Consider the following 16,021-nt stretch of genomic DNA (forward strand, 5'->3'; position numbering starts at 1 on the left):
GTCCTTTATGTACCTTTTAAGGAGATGAAAGTAGCATTTAAAAGTCTCAGGCGGTCAGAAGAACAGTTTGCGGTGTGCTGTTACTATATCACCTCAGCTTTTTTCAGTCAAGAGTATTTCAGGTCTCTTTTCAGTATGTTTGGCAATACACTTAAAGGATTACTACTTAAGCTACTGATAATCTGGCTTCAAGCAATTGTCTGTCTGTCCATCCAGTGGCTTATTCTTTCTTTGGTTTTCGAAAACCCAAAAATGAGTGGCCAGAAACACAACAACAATAAAAAAGGAAGAACCATAATCTCTTTTAGAGTTTTCCTCACAACTTTCATACAGCTATGGCATAAGAAGAAAGCTAATGTACTCTGAATTCTGTTTCAAAACATGAATTTTTAAGATTTCTTTTCAGAGGGATGAGGTGGGGTGGATAGAGTGGAAAATAGGAGGTAATATGGAATGGAGTAATTTTTTTTTTTTTTTTTTTTTTTTTTTGAGACGGAGTCTCGCTCTTGTTACCCAGGCTGGAGTGCAATGGCGCGATCTCGGCTTACCGCAACCTCCGCCTCCTGGGTTCAGGCAATTCTCCTGCCTCAGCCTCCTGAGTAGCTGGGATTACAGGCACGCGCCACCGTGCCCAGCTAATTTTTTTTTTTTGTATTAATAGAGACGGGGTTTCACAATGTTGACCAGGATGGTCTCGATCTCTCGACCTCGTGATCCACCCGCCTCGGCCTCCCAAAGTGCTGGGATTACAGGCTTGAGCCACCGCGCCCGGCCGTAATTTTTTTTTTTTATCTTGTTGTGATTTTGTTTTTGTTGCCCAAGCTGGAGTGCGATGGCACAATCTTGTCACTGCAACCTCTGCCTCCCGGGCTCAAATGATTCTCCTGCTTCAGCCTCTTGAGTAGCTGGGAGTAGCATAACTTGCCAGGTAAAAACAATCATAGTAAGAAACTACTAAACTAGACAACCTAAAAAAAAAAAAAAAAGAGGCAAGGAAGAGAGAGTATATTAATATCTCTATTCAGTAAGGACTCAGATAAGCTCAAATGGTAAAATTTTCAGGAACATTGCCAGAAATACCCATATTTGCAGCTTATCCCGAGAGCATTACCAATTCCAGCCTACACTCTACTGACTTCTTTCGCTTCTGGTTTTAAAAATGTCCTTTAACTTCTTAACACTTTAATTAATTACTTTTTCTCCCTTTCCAAATACTTTAAACACAGAAGAGACTTTCAGTTATAGTTGATTGATTGATTGATCGAGCTTTTGTCTCCAGTGAGCTGTGTGGCCTTGAGTGAGTCAAGTTTCTTTTACTGTAAAATGAAGCCAGGTCTAAAGAATTCCTAGGATTCTTTCTTGTTATTGGATTTTCTGTGATCTGCCCCTAATTAAGTACTCAAAGTAATATAAGCCAGTTTCTGAAAATGTATATAAATGAAGTATTTCCCCAGCCAAAGATGAGGTATTTAGGAACTATAGAATGTGATCCAAATAGCAAAAGATGGTAGAATACAATCTAGACTATAAAAAAGGACTGTGGAGTGTGTGTGTGTCTGTGTGTGTGTTTCCACTCAGTCACTTCCTTTCTCATCGTCCTGTGTCCCTTGATAGATGCTCTCCCCAAGGTAATGACTTTTGTCCAGCTCTACTCTGGTTCATAGGAATCGCTCATTTTCCAGATCCTTTTAGGTGGGCCAACCCCGAGAGAGAGAGTGTCCCTCCTTTGCCACATACCTGGCCATCTGCTGCTCTGTTTCTTTGTGGACCTGTTCTTTGTCAAGAAACTGGGGATTTGATAGGTGGTAATCAGAGGCATGTCTGGGTTTTGTGGCACTGGAGTTTTATACAATTTGAGGGGCCCTCATTTAGAAAAAGAATACAAAATTAAGTATAAAGGAAAGTATTTATTGAAAATGAAAAAAATTTTAAATGACAAACTTTCAAAAGTTAACATGGCAAACATTACAAAATCTAGAAAAATAGCATAATTATTTTAATTAACTGCCACACATTTTAAATATCCTTTCCCTATACATTTGTCAGCATATTTTTTGATTGTCTCATTATGATGGCAATATTGTAATATCAGTCTCCGTAGAGAAAATGGAAAGCTAATTTTGTTTTTTCTCTTGCATAATGAATCAAATACTACTGATATTTTAGAAAAGTTTCTTTTTCACTTCACAATTTGTAATTGCTCTTATGTAAACTTATGTAAATGTTTATGGTTATGACAAGTTTACAGGCTTGTGAAATTTCCTTATGCAGGGACCAATGTTAAACCTCTTTGGATTAGCGATGCTCTTTTTTTTTTTTTTTTTTTTTTTTGAGACAGGGTCTCTGTTACCCAGGCTAGAGTGCGGTAGGTCAATCACGATTCACTGCAGCCTCAACCTCCTGGTGATCTTCCCACCTCAGCCTCCAGAGTAGCTGGGACTATGAGTGTGTGCCGTGACACCCAGCTAATTTTCTGTAGAGATGGGACCTCACTATGTTGCCCCCGCTGGTCTTGAGCTCCTGGGCTCAGGCATCCCCAAGCCACCCCCGTCAGCCTCTCAAAGACTGACATTACAAGAATGAGATGGCCTTATGTCATTCTTTATCCACATTGCTTTGAGCCTTCTAAGGGAGTGGGGAGGATCTCATGTGGCTAAGGGGCCCTGGAGCTTAAGCATCATTTAGTTGTGGCAAATCCACCCCTGGTGGTAATTGGCAAAGAAAAATCTTTAGAGTTAGTTCCATGCTCAAACTTGAACTTCACTACATTTTAGCTATATGACTTTAGAAAAATCATTTGGTTCTCTGAGCTTCAGTTTTCCCAATTCTAAAATGAGACTATTAACAGTATTAACTTTATTGGATTGTTTTGAGGATTAAAAATAATAGTGTGTTTTCCCAAACTATTAGTTTCTTCCATCATTCTCTTCACAGTAATTTCTAATCTGAATTTGAAAAAGGTTTTTTGAAATCAGGTCTTCATGTCAAAATTAGATGGTGATTTTAAAAAATTGTCTCATCTAGTTATTTGTGAAAAATTTTGGGGGACAAAATTGAGAAGATAAACTACATACGTTTTGCGTTCCTAATATGTCCCAATAGCTTTCTCATGTATTACTTCGGCTCAAATATCTTGGGTCTCCTTGTCTACTCAACTATAGATACGCATACAGAATCCAATGATCCTATCTTCTCTTCTCACAACCAACGTCTAACACTATCTTGAAACATATTTAAAGGTCAGTAAGAATTCATGAATAAATAAATGGTCTCATATAATCTTGCAACAACTCTGATAGGGAGAGTGACCTTGCTTTACAAGAAAGGTGTCCGATAGGTAAATTCACCTATCAATGGTAGCACAGCTAATAAGTCCCCATCCAACCAAAGTCTAAGTTCATCCGCTTTCTTTTATACTTTGCATTCTTCACATTTCTTGATGCTCCTTAAGTCACTCCTTGTAGGTAGATAGTCAACCTGCACACTTTGGATTGGTCAATTTGAAATGCTTCTTAAATCTTTAAGGATCACTGTCTGATATATTTCATTTATTTTCTAGTCAATTATAACATAACCATAACATAAGAAGAAAACTATGCAATTTATATTGTGAAGACTTAGTGTGTTTTTTCTAAAAAATGATCATCGTGGCCGGGCGCGGTGGCTCACGCCTGTTATCCCAGCACTTTGGGAGGCCGAGGCGGGCGGATCACTAGGTCAAGAGATTGAGACCATCCTGGCCAACATGGTGAAACCCCGTCTCTACTAAAAAATACAAAAATTAACCGGGTGTGGTGGCGCGTGCCTGTAGTCCCAGCTACTCGGGAGGCTGCGGCAGAATTGCTTGAACCCAGGAGGCGGAGGTTGCCGTGAGCCAGGATCTCGCCACTGCACTCCAGCCTGGCGCCTGGCAACAGAGCAAGACTCTGTCTCCAAAAAAAAAAAAAAAGATCACCATTGATTTTCATTGTTAAACTGTTTTACTTAAATATCTTTCTATGTCTATTACTCTCTACAAATTTATTTAAATAAGAATTTTAATTTCTCACCTCTATTGATTGAGGAATGGGCATTTTTGTTAATTGAGTATCTTGTTAGTGGAGGAATTACAATTCTACAGTTCATGCATTGCTACTTTTCTTAAAAGTATAAAGCACATTGCAATTACAGTGAATGTGAATTTGCTTTGATGATTTGGGATGCCTTCTTGAGTTCTCCTTGTATCACAGAATTTTAAGGATGAACATTAAATGTGATTGTTCTTCATATACAGAAGGTATAGAAGATAGAGCTGATAGGAATCAAGATTGAGTTTGTGATCTGACCTGAATTTTTTTTTTTAATCACCTATGTCAGCTTGTTCATTTTTCATTTGTATCCTCATCCATCAGAGAGAGAGAGGAAAGTAAAATTATATTTTATATATCCCTTTAGATTTTGGATAAATAAGAATTACATCATTATCTTATGATGAATCTTGGTACATCCATAGGTATCTGAGGAAGGCGTTAAGAAACCCAGATGCACGGAAAGTATGAGCTCCCTTGTCTCTTAGTTTCCACATATCACAGTGTCTTTGAGAGTTCCTACTCACTCCCCAACCTCCAAACATTAGGGTGCCTCTTATTTCTTCCCTCTTCTATATACACCTACCTACTCCACAGGTAGGGTCTTTTCATACTAACTGTGCTCTGACAAAGCTCAACTTTATTTCTTTAGCTACACCCTCTCCTTGAAATGCAAACTCAATATCAAACTGCCTATTCTAGAAATCAAGTTTGGAGGTGTATCCTAAGCATCTGAAACTTAAACTAAACTCCTGATTTATCACCTCTACCCTCTCATCCCTAATCCTCTGGAGGTCTTTCCTGTTTCAGCAAATGACAACTCCAAATTTTCAGTGGCTCAGGTCCAAAATTATCTTTTAGTTTTCTTTTTCTTTCGTAACCCAAATCTAGTCCACCACTTATCTTTATTCTTACCTTTTGGCTACAGACACCATTACCACTTTTGGGTACACTTTTGGCGCCACTTTTGGCTACAGACACCATTACCGCACTGGTCTACATGACCGCTATCTGTCCCAGGATGATTGTGATTGTCTCTCTTCTTATTTATTATTTTATTATTTTTGGGGGGGAGCGGGACAGGGTCTTGCTCTGTCACCTAAGCTGGAGCGCAGTGGCACTTTCATGGCTCACTGCATCCTCTACCTCCTGGGCTCAAAAGATCCTCCCACTTTAGCCTCCCAAAGTGTTGAGATTATAGTCATGGGCCTCAGTCCCTGGCCAGTCTCTTGTTTTAAAATGTAAATTGGGTCATGCCACTCTTCAGCTCCAAACCCCTGAAATTTTCCACCACTTGGCTCCATCTCTCATTATGCTCCAGGAATGCTGGCCCCTTGCTGTTCTTTCAGCCTGTCAAGCACACTTCTTAAAGGCACTATGGTTTCCTCCCTCTGGAACTGTCTTTCCTCAGATAATAACATGTTCTTCTTTCTTTCCTTCACTCCTCTGTTCAAATGTCACTTTATCATGGAGGACTTAATCATCTTTTATATATAAAACAACAACTCCCCCAGCCTCCCAGGGAATTGTCTATGCTCCTTTCTTGTTTTACTGTCCTTCGTGTAACTCATCAGTATCTGATATATCTATGTTTTAACTCTTTGTTTATCATTTGACTTCCCTAGGTAGAATATAAGCAGCATAAGGACAGGGACTTTATCTGTTTCTTTAGCTACAAACTCTATCTCAAACAGTTCCAGCCATAAAGTTGACACTCAATAAATGTTTTTTGAGTAATGGCCATCTCCCTGAATGAATTAATAGTAAGCAACTATAAATTATGTTTTTATACTAGCATGGATATATGGGTTTTATATTTGACTCATACAGGATCCCATAATTTAAGTTAAAATTAAAGCACAATTTAATAAGATCTGAAATATAAATGCTATAAACTTATAAAAGTCATAATTTTAAAATGTAGTTATGGAAATTAAACTACCATTATTTAAAGAGTTGTATTTAAATATCTTTTTCCATATACTTCTCCCTGCAAGGTTAGTTAAATTAAAATTGCAATTTCCTGTTTACCTGAAATGGCTGAGGATTAATTATTTTTGTTAATTGACTATCTCATTGATAGAAGAATTACAATCAATTCACAGATTGCTACTTTTCTTAAGTGTATATCAGCATACCACAGTTACAGCAGATGAAAATTTAATTTGATAATTTGGAAAACAACTTGAGCCCTCTTATTCTTCAAAATATTCATCATAAACATGAAATGTTATTTACTTCAGGTACAACAGCAGATTGTTGAAGTAATAGCATAAGTAAATAAAGTAAATAATAAAAAGCAAGTTTTTAATTTAATTTTATTTTCATGACACTCTTTCTGGTACAGAAAGTCCTTTTCCTTGCCACCTCACTAAACTGATCTCTCTCCATTAAACTCTTGTGAGATCACATCACAACCACTGTGTATGATTCAATACCTCATTCTTTGGATATATTAAAGCTCAGGTTACAAATGCAATGCTTTGTTTCTGCAAAGTTTGAATATTGACCATAGCACAAGAGAGTGGTTATGTTAAACTGGAACGAGAAACATGACAATATTTAGAAAATTTAATTAACCTTCCAAGTGTTTTTTGGTAAGTGTATAGCATAGCTTTATACTTCTGAAGTTATTAAAGTCTGAAACCATACAAAGACCTTTGGGACTTTCATACCAGAAAATAATGTTGTATGCTTCAGTTAAGTCTTGCATGATACTCAAATTTGGTCAATTAACAAAATTACCTGAAAAGTTTACTAAGAACACAAATTTCTGGGCTTCCAGTACTCTCCTTCCCATCTCCACCAGAAATTCTGAGTATGTTAGTCTTGATGGGACCTACAGTCTATATCTATATATCTCTAGCACTATCTGTATCTGGAGATATCTCCATGTGATTTTGATGGTGAACCAGATATGGTAACTCCTGACCTAGGGGAGCATTTCTGGAAGTGTGTGTGAAATAATATTAGTCTCCCAAAGAGTTTTACAGTAAATGGAGTCTGTAGTGATATAAGATAGGAAATGCTGTGTCCTACACATCTGGAATATTCACAGTGCATACTAACATAGCATAGACTCTGACAAGTCCTGTAGTTTATGAAATACAAACTTTTGCTTGACTCTTAGTTTATAAAACTATTTGAACAGGGAATCCCATTTCCCCCCACAGCAGTTGTTAACACTTCTTGAAATGGAGGAGCTGACATGCTGCTTTCAAACTGTCTTTGTTAGACAACTGACATTCTTCAGGCTGTCCCCAAATAAAAGATAAAGACTATAGAAAACAGAAGTTTTAAAAATATTTTAATTCCTCATCCAAGTCCAAGTTTATTTGTATACTCTCTAAGGTAAGATTCAATCATTATTATTTTCTTAAAGATTTCCAGAGAATTTTTATACTTAAAAAAAGGTAAGAATATTGCACTGTAGTGATCAAAATATATTTGTAATGCTATATCCAGGGAACTGGCATTTGGTTAAGATTTTAGGGGTGTGATCCTTTCCTAGTATTTCCACTATTGGATTTATTATGAGCTCTAGCCTTACTCATTGTAAGTTTGTTTTCCAACAGTGTATAGGGCCTTATTTTAAAGGCTGTTTTATTTTTGTCAGCTATTACAATATTTCTATTTCTTGTTCTGCTGGTTGTCACAAGTGTGGCAACATGAATTCTAGGAGTATGATCAAAACCCTTCCCTGTCACTATCCTTACATTTCAAAGAAAACTTGCTTCTTTTCCTATAAAAAAAAAGTTTACAGTTTATCTAAAAGTCTTTTACAACAAAGAGTACAGAGATAACAAGAAGGCAATACTTTCATATCAAGTTTGATGTACTCTTCCTCTCTTTCTGTTTCCCTTCCCTTGCCCCTTGGTTTCCCTTTCTGGTCTTGTCTACCATCATTATTCCTCCAAAACCACTCTCTTGTTTTATTTGTTTATTTACTCTTATTTTCATTTTTATTTTACATTTCCTCTTTTTAAGGGGCAATCGTTTTAATATATTTAATGTGTATCCTTCTGAACTTATGTATTCTTTTAAATGTATTTTGTTGTTAATGTGTATATTTTAAAAATTTTACATAAGTGGCATTGTGCTATAGTCATTCTTCTTTGCAGATGTTTTTCAGCATTCTATTTGGTGTGTCCCTTCTAACTTCTGCGTGGAACTTCATAATGGTCACCATATTGTATTTATTCACTCCCGTAAGGAAAGACATCCACTCCCCATCATCATCAGCAACATCATAATGAACATCCTCATGCTTTCCTACCTATCCATCTGTTGGGATTTCGGTGTGACACACCCCAGGAAAATACATAACTCCATTGGGTACTGCCAGTGCACTCTTCCCCAGGCTGGCTGATGGTCTCCCACCAGTAGTGCCCTCCATGCATACCCTATATCATCACATCCACATTAACATTTGGCTTTTTATGGCTTTATGGCCTTTGCTAGTCTATATTGTATAGACTGAAACTTCAATGTGGTTTTAATTTGCACTTCTGATTAATAATGAGCTTGAACATCTCTTCATTTTCTTATTAGCCCTTTGGTTTCCTCTCCTCTAAATTGCCCACGCACTGATACCTCTTTATCCTTTTTTTATGGGGTGCAGTTGATTAAATTTGAAGACTTATCTGTAGTAAAAAATTAATTACTTTACATTGTTTATTTTTTAAAATTGTTGATCTTATCACTGCATTTTGCCCATTTTTATGTCAGTTTATTTTTTTGGTGCAAAATCATTTTTTTGCTGTAAATTTTAAGATGTCTCTTTATCTATATTTTTGTTGTCTCTTTATCTATAAATGATAATAATGTAGATCTTTCCTTTTTCCCTAGTCTGTAATGAAAACATCTATAGTACAACGAAAGTTCTCCTCAGACACAGCAATATAAGTGAAATATCAATGAAGATATGTTGAGACATCTTGCATTCTCTTTACTTTCTGCCAATCAATGGTATTAATATTAGCATGTTTGTCCTAAAAGGAAAATAATGTAATAAAAAATGAAGGCAAGTTTTGCCTGCTCCTGCAATGTCCATAGTGGGCATTCCATATGCACTTGTTCAAACAAAGTCCCTCTAATAATTCTTTCCCTAGAAAGGTTCAGAAAAAAGTGTTCATATTCTCCCTTAAGGCAGCTGAGAAGCACCTGTCATTAGGCTCTAAGGGTAACTCTTCCCCCTCTCCTAAGTCATTGTGATTTGTGACTGATAAAGGCTCACAGAAATGGGATTCAAAAATGGAGAAGAAAGAAAATCAATAATGCCAGGAGCCAGCTTGTTGTGGTCACATGTCTGCTTTTCTGATGTGGCAGTGTTGAAGGCAAGCATATTGGGAGGGGATTCTTCAACACTGAATCTTTTGCTTCACACATGTTATTAAATTTTTGTCAAGACAGCATTCACATTAAGTCTGTCTGGTTAGACCACACATCTAACACAGAACAACTCTGAGCAATCTTTAGCATTTGAGCGTCTGTGAGGATTTCTGGGGCTCATGGTATTAGCACTAATTGTTTTGTTGTTTGTTTGCTCTTAATTGTGTGAAAGATTAAGGATACAGCTTCTATCATTCAAGGTGTTTATATATAATTGTTAGGGAAATTGAGATGCAGAAAGATGAAGCATTTTGGCAAGATTACAAGGTATTCATCACAAATATATCAAAGAGTAAAAGCCACAATTCCTGACCCTCACCTCTTGATCTGTAAACTAGAGGCAGCTTTCTCAGTAAGGATGAGAAGTCAGCAAGACCTCATCGTATTATTAAAGTGTCAAACTCGAAACAAGATGGAAGGTTATGAAGGTGACATTTTCAAATTTGTTCAATATTCTTTTGCTTCTTTGAATTTCCATGCTTGACTCTACAGAAACACTTAGTACTATGTAAAAGAACATTACTTTACACTTGCTGCTCATAGTTTTTGTTCTGAAATTTTCTCCTTAACTGATTTTTAAAGTCTGATTTTCTCCTGATCATCCTGACCACCAATTCTGCTGCTTTTCCTAATTTTCTGTCTCAGCTTCTCTTTGGGTCCCGTTTTCAATATTTCTCTTGCTCTTCCATGCTCTATCCCACTGTGTAGCATTGCATTTAATAAAACTGAGATATTAAATACTAGTTAAATTTGACTCAGGAGCTTCTTTAGACCCTGAAACCACCAGCAAGGAAAATGATCCACAGGTATTGTCCCAGATATTCAGAAGAAATCAGATAATTTTAAAATTTCAATTAAAAGTTTAAAAGACTGGCAACAAATGTGACACCTCAAAATAGACACCTCAAAAAAGAAGGTTTATAAATAGCCAATAAACACATGAAAAGATGCTCAGTATTATTAGTTATAGGAAAATACAGAATTGAAACCACAATGAGATGCTATTTTATACTTATTATAGAATGGCTAAATAAAAGGACAGACAATACCAAGTGTTGGCAAGGACGAAAGCAAATAGAACTTTTATACATTGCTGGTGAAAGAATAACACAATATAATCACTTGGAAAACAGTTTGAAAGTTTCATATAAAGTTTGATGTATAATTACTACAAGACTCATAATCCACTCCTAGGTATTTACCCAAAGCAAAAGGAAAACATATGATCACACAAAGATCTGTGCAGGAATCTTTATAATAGCCTAAAACTTTATTCATTATGAGATTAAAAGCTGAACTTTACTCAGATTTATTCACATTTTAAAACTAGAAGTAGCCTAGATGTTATTAACAGAAGAATGAATAAATACATTGTGGTTTATACATATAATAAAATATCACTTGACAAAAAATAAAATGAACAAACTTATAATAGGGATGAATCTTAAAAACATTATCTTGAACAAAAGAAACCAGACACAAAAAAGTACACAGTGCATAATTCAATGTATATAAAATTGTAGAACAAACTAGTCTATGGTTATAGGAAGTAGAGCAATGATGGGAGGGGACCAGTGGCAGGGGAATTGACTACCAAGGGTATCAGAGAACTTTTGGGGCAAAATGGCAATGTTGATATTTTGACTGTGGTGGTGGGGTTACATGGATGAACATGCTTGTCAAAACTGATTCAAGTTTACATTTTAAATGGGCATATTTTATGGCAAGTGAATTATATCTCACATAGTTATCTCATATCTTATATCTCATAAAAAAATCAAATAAACTCAGTGGCAAAAGGGAAAAGAAAAACCCTTAATTAAGGGGTTATAGGGATTTAGGGTTGCTTACAAAAGATGTCATATGAAAATGTCCAGTAAATTTGGCTGTTTTGTGGCCAAAGTATGTTGCCTTTAAGAAGAGGAATCAATTTTGTATTAAGAATTATTTTTTTGTATAGTCATTTTGTATTAGGAATTATTCAAGGCACTCTGTGAGCAGTCTCATTTAATGTTTAAAACACTCTTGTGAAGTAGATATTATTAGCCTTATTTTAAATATGGTACATTTAAAGATAAACAGATATTTTGAGGGGGACTTATTAAATGTAGAATATAATTAGAACATAATCCATTATATGATTTTATATTTCCATATAATAACTAGTACATTCTCTTATTTTTCCCATAAGTAGAAAAAAAATTGATGAATCAGGTGGAATAAGCCATTTATATTCTTCAGCAATATCATTTATATCTGATTATAAGAGTAACAATATTAAAAATATTTAAAATACTTTGATTATAGTTTGACATTTTGTACAGAAAATTTAGTACATTTATTATATTTTATAACATTAACCAAAGTGGATAAATATACAATAAATGGAACCTCAACGTTTCAGTAGTAACTCAAAAGTTAATTGAAAACAATTTAAGGATATTATACCTTTTAGACAAAAAGTAAAATTCTATAAAATTGTTATTTTTTTTTATCAGCTCCATAATGGACTTAAGATTTCTTAACTCAGAAATGTCATCTTCTTAGGATAGACTTCTCTGTGTTCTTGACAGTAACTGCAGAACAAATTTTTAAATAACTTTTCTATTTCTTGAATTCTTGTTATAAATAATTGTTAATTTAAAAAGAGTTTTAATAGAATAAGGATCAAGTTAATAGGTAATACAGAGGCAGTAAATATGCATAGAACTCTAGTATCACAATATTTTGAATGCTAGTACTTACTCTTGGGGCAGCTGATATGGGAAATGTCTTTGATCCAATTTCCCATGTGGAATATTTGAAATCTTTGGGTTCAGTGTTCTTTTTCTCTGGGCTATGCACCTCATGGTCAGGTGCTTGAGGAATCACTCAAAATTGTACTATCATCAAAAAATTTTTAGTTTTTTGCTTAGCTCCTTCTACTCTGCTATTTACTTATCACCTCAAAACAGGGACCGAAGAATGCTAATCTTTCTCCAACTTTTAATGTGCATTTCCTTTGCAATTCACTGTCTCAATTTCTCTGTCCCTTTATTAGAAAGTGTTGAACTCACCTTCAGTTTATGTACCTTTAAAAAGATCTCCCACCTATCCACATACAGATTCTTCTCTCTCATTTTTCACCTTCCCATAATCTGAATAAAAGTGTAATTTGATCCAGTGACTTGACAGCTAAATGAGAGACATAGTTTGAAATAGGTATGCATAAAAAGCAGTCCTCATTTTAGTTTAAGGTTATTTCCAATTTTTTTTTGCCTATAAGTCTCCATTCATAATGATAGTAGAATGTGAAAAGATAAGATGAAAATGAAACATTTTATGAAGTATGAGCAAATGATTTGAACATTCTCTTAAAAAGATGAGCTATGTGGCGCTGTTCCAGAGCTACCAAGAACCCAGCCCATATATCACTGCCACTTAGCTGTCATGTCCAGAGATCAGTGCGCCAGATGCTTTACTGGATAGATGAGATGATGGAGCTGCTGTCTCAATCAGAGGAAACAAGACATAGATGGCATTCTAGAGGTGTTTGTTTACAGTCGCTGTTTCTTTCTGGAGGATAAGACTCATTAGACGAGAAACGTGACTTTCTTATTTTCATAGTGTGAACCCTTGCTTATCAATTTGTACCACTTCAGTGAATTGAATTTGCTGTGCTGGAAAAATAGAGATTGCAAGAGTTTTTTTGTCTGTTTGCTTGTTTTAGCCAAATTTATCAGAGCTAAAATAATAATGGATCTCATGGTTAGGCAATTCCATTTTTAGACCAGGTTCAGCTCGGAGCAAACTGCAGTAGTTTGCTTGATTAGTCATTCCTACAGGTAAGCAGGATCCAAACACTAGAATTTTAGGCATCCTGTAGTTTAGAGTTTTATTTTCCTGTATTCTTATTAATTAACTAGTTTTGATATTTGATGATCTCCTTTGTGGTAAATGGGACCTATATTTTGGGAGATAGAGGTAAAACCATGCCACAAAAAGCACTTATATATCAGCACCTTACAGTCGTATAGTGATAAACCCATTGATTCCTCAGCTTGTAGCTTGTGACTTCCAAATGGAGAGTCAAAAAATTTATTTATTTATTTGAGACAGAGTTTCACTCTTGTCCCCCAGGCTGGAGCGCAGTGGTGCAATCTTGGCTCAGTGAAACCTCTACCTCCAGTTCAAACGATTCTCCTGCCTCAGCCCGCCAAGTAGCTGGGATTACAGATGCCTGCCACCACACCCAGTTAATTTTTGTATTTTTAGTAGAGATGGGGTTTCACCATCTTGACCAGGCTGGTCTCCAACTCCTGACCTCAAGTGATCTGCCCACCTTGGCCTCCCGAAGTGTTGGGATTACAGGCGTGAGCCATGTGCCCAGCCAAAAAATAAAATCTTTAATAAAATTACCAAAAAGTTTATGACCATACTATTTGGAACAAAATGTTTAATGATGGCTATATTAATGAGTATTCATCTGAACAATGACTAGAAAGTTAAAGCAAAAATGAAAAATGTTTCATTAAGATGGTGAGATAGTAATGATTAAAGATTTTTTATTTATATTGCTGTATCTTTTTTTCCCATAGAGATAGTAACCTGTAAAGCCAGATTTGCAGTGACAGCCCTTTTATTTTCAGAAGTTATAATTTGATTTGATATTTGTTAACCACAACAAACAGGGACAAGCAGTTCGTTTTATAACTGTTGATTGGTTTCCCACAGAACACTAAAGTCATGGTAGCTGGCATTTGTGTCACTGGAGCTTGTATTTATGTTGCTATTTCAATTCTTTCGTAAAATCACTGGCAATTTTCTGTTTACTTCAATAGATAAATATTTTCAAGGCACTCCGATCTTCCTATAGAAAAACATAAAGATATAGAGATATATAAACTGTGATAGACTAGTTTATATACCTCTAAATCTTTATGTTTTTCTATTTTACAAAATCAATGGTTTAACAAAAGGGAACTATAGAAGATAGGTAAGAAACACACATTAGGTATTTCTCCCCAGTAGAAATAATGTGTAGTTTTTACTTAGCTTTGAATGTTCTCTGTCCTAAGATCAAGTTCTAATTTCGACTTTTCAAATTGTTAGTCTATGACAAAATAAATTGTAGGAGACAGATTCACATGTCACTTACACTCCTAATTCACCAATGAAGACCTAATATAATTGCAGACATTTAAGAGATGTTTTGAGAATGTAGGGAGGAGGGACCCTGTTCATTAGTGTTTCCATATCATCCTCTCAATCAGGAAGGAGAACTTGTGATCCAAAAGTGAGCTTGAAAACAAGGCCCAGCCTCTTCCATGGCTGTAGTAGAGGCCAGTCTTACTAAAGTCAGAAGTTGGATTTGCTGCTGTAACCTGTGAAGGCAGTAGGAGCAAAGGGCCTTGGTCTAATTGGTATTTATTGCTGTCATTGTTTGGGATTCCAGACCTTTGATAAGCCTTTCCCAGTGAAGCAAACCCATGGTTAACTCTGCAGCAGTGAGGAAGCTATGGAAGCAGAACTGCAATTAACCTTCACTGGCAAAACAAAACATAAAAAAACTAAAAGGAAGGCTTGCTTTTTTCAGATGCAATTTTAAATGACAGGTGGCAGGTGAAAACATTACCCTTAATAAGAGAACGTATTTTGTATTATACACAATAACCAGGAAAAAGACATTATCAAAAAGGGATAATTATTCATATTGAAGTGAAGAAAAAAAGGGTAGAATGTAAAAGACAAAATAGTTATAATTAAAAAGTAGAATGCTCTAATACTGACATTCAAATATGTGTTGTCAGGTGGCTTTTATTTGGGTGACAATACTCAAGGAGTACCAAAATCCTAACCCTTTCCTCAAAACTTTTTCTGTGTTATCTCTTAGAGGTACTGTTAAATAATAGGAAATACTCTGTTTTAAGAAGCGCCAAGTTCTATGTAATTGTCGGTTGGCAAGACACGTGTTCTAAGCATCAATTTCAGTATCTGAAAAATTCAGAGTCATATTAACAGTGTGCCAGCTGAGAGGTCTGTCGCATTAAATAGTGACACCATGTGGGTCTGTAAGCTCTACAGCTCGAATGCCTTTCAGTAGTGTGTCTTTAGTATCATCCTTTAACAGACCCTGCTTAATATGTTCGTCATAACAGATGGCTGAAGAAAGATCATTAGAAGATGATTAAGGGAAATAAAAAACAAGAGAGAGGAATCAAGCTCTTAATCTAGAAAAAACAGCATTTAGAGGTTGGGTTAATGTGACTTGAACAAGGTGGCTGTATTAGGGAGAGAGTCTAGGTTAAAGTAAAGAATGGAGGAAGGAAAAAATCAGAAAAGGAGCAAAGGTAAGAAGAGGGTTATGCATGAATTAGTTAGGGAGGTATATTTAAGAGGTGGGATGAGGTATCAGAACTGATGAGTCAGCTCTGTTGGTAGGAGAGGGATTAGCCAAGCCTCCCTCCTATCTCTTACTTGAGCTGTTACCAGTGTCTGTGAGTTATTGTGCATAGCGCTTGTGGTCTGACTAGTACCAATAAATACAGAGGTTTATAAATTTGGAAGGCAGATCTATCTTCTAT

This window comes from Aotus nancymaae, unplaced genomic scaffold (genome assembly GCF_030222135.1).
Source record: "Aotus nancymaae isolate 86718 unplaced genomic scaffold, 86718_ANA_hifiasm-v0.15.2.pri h1tg000033l, whole genome shotgun sequence".
NCBI lineage: Eukaryota > Metazoa > Chordata > Mammalia > Primates > Aotidae > Aotus > Aotus nancymaae.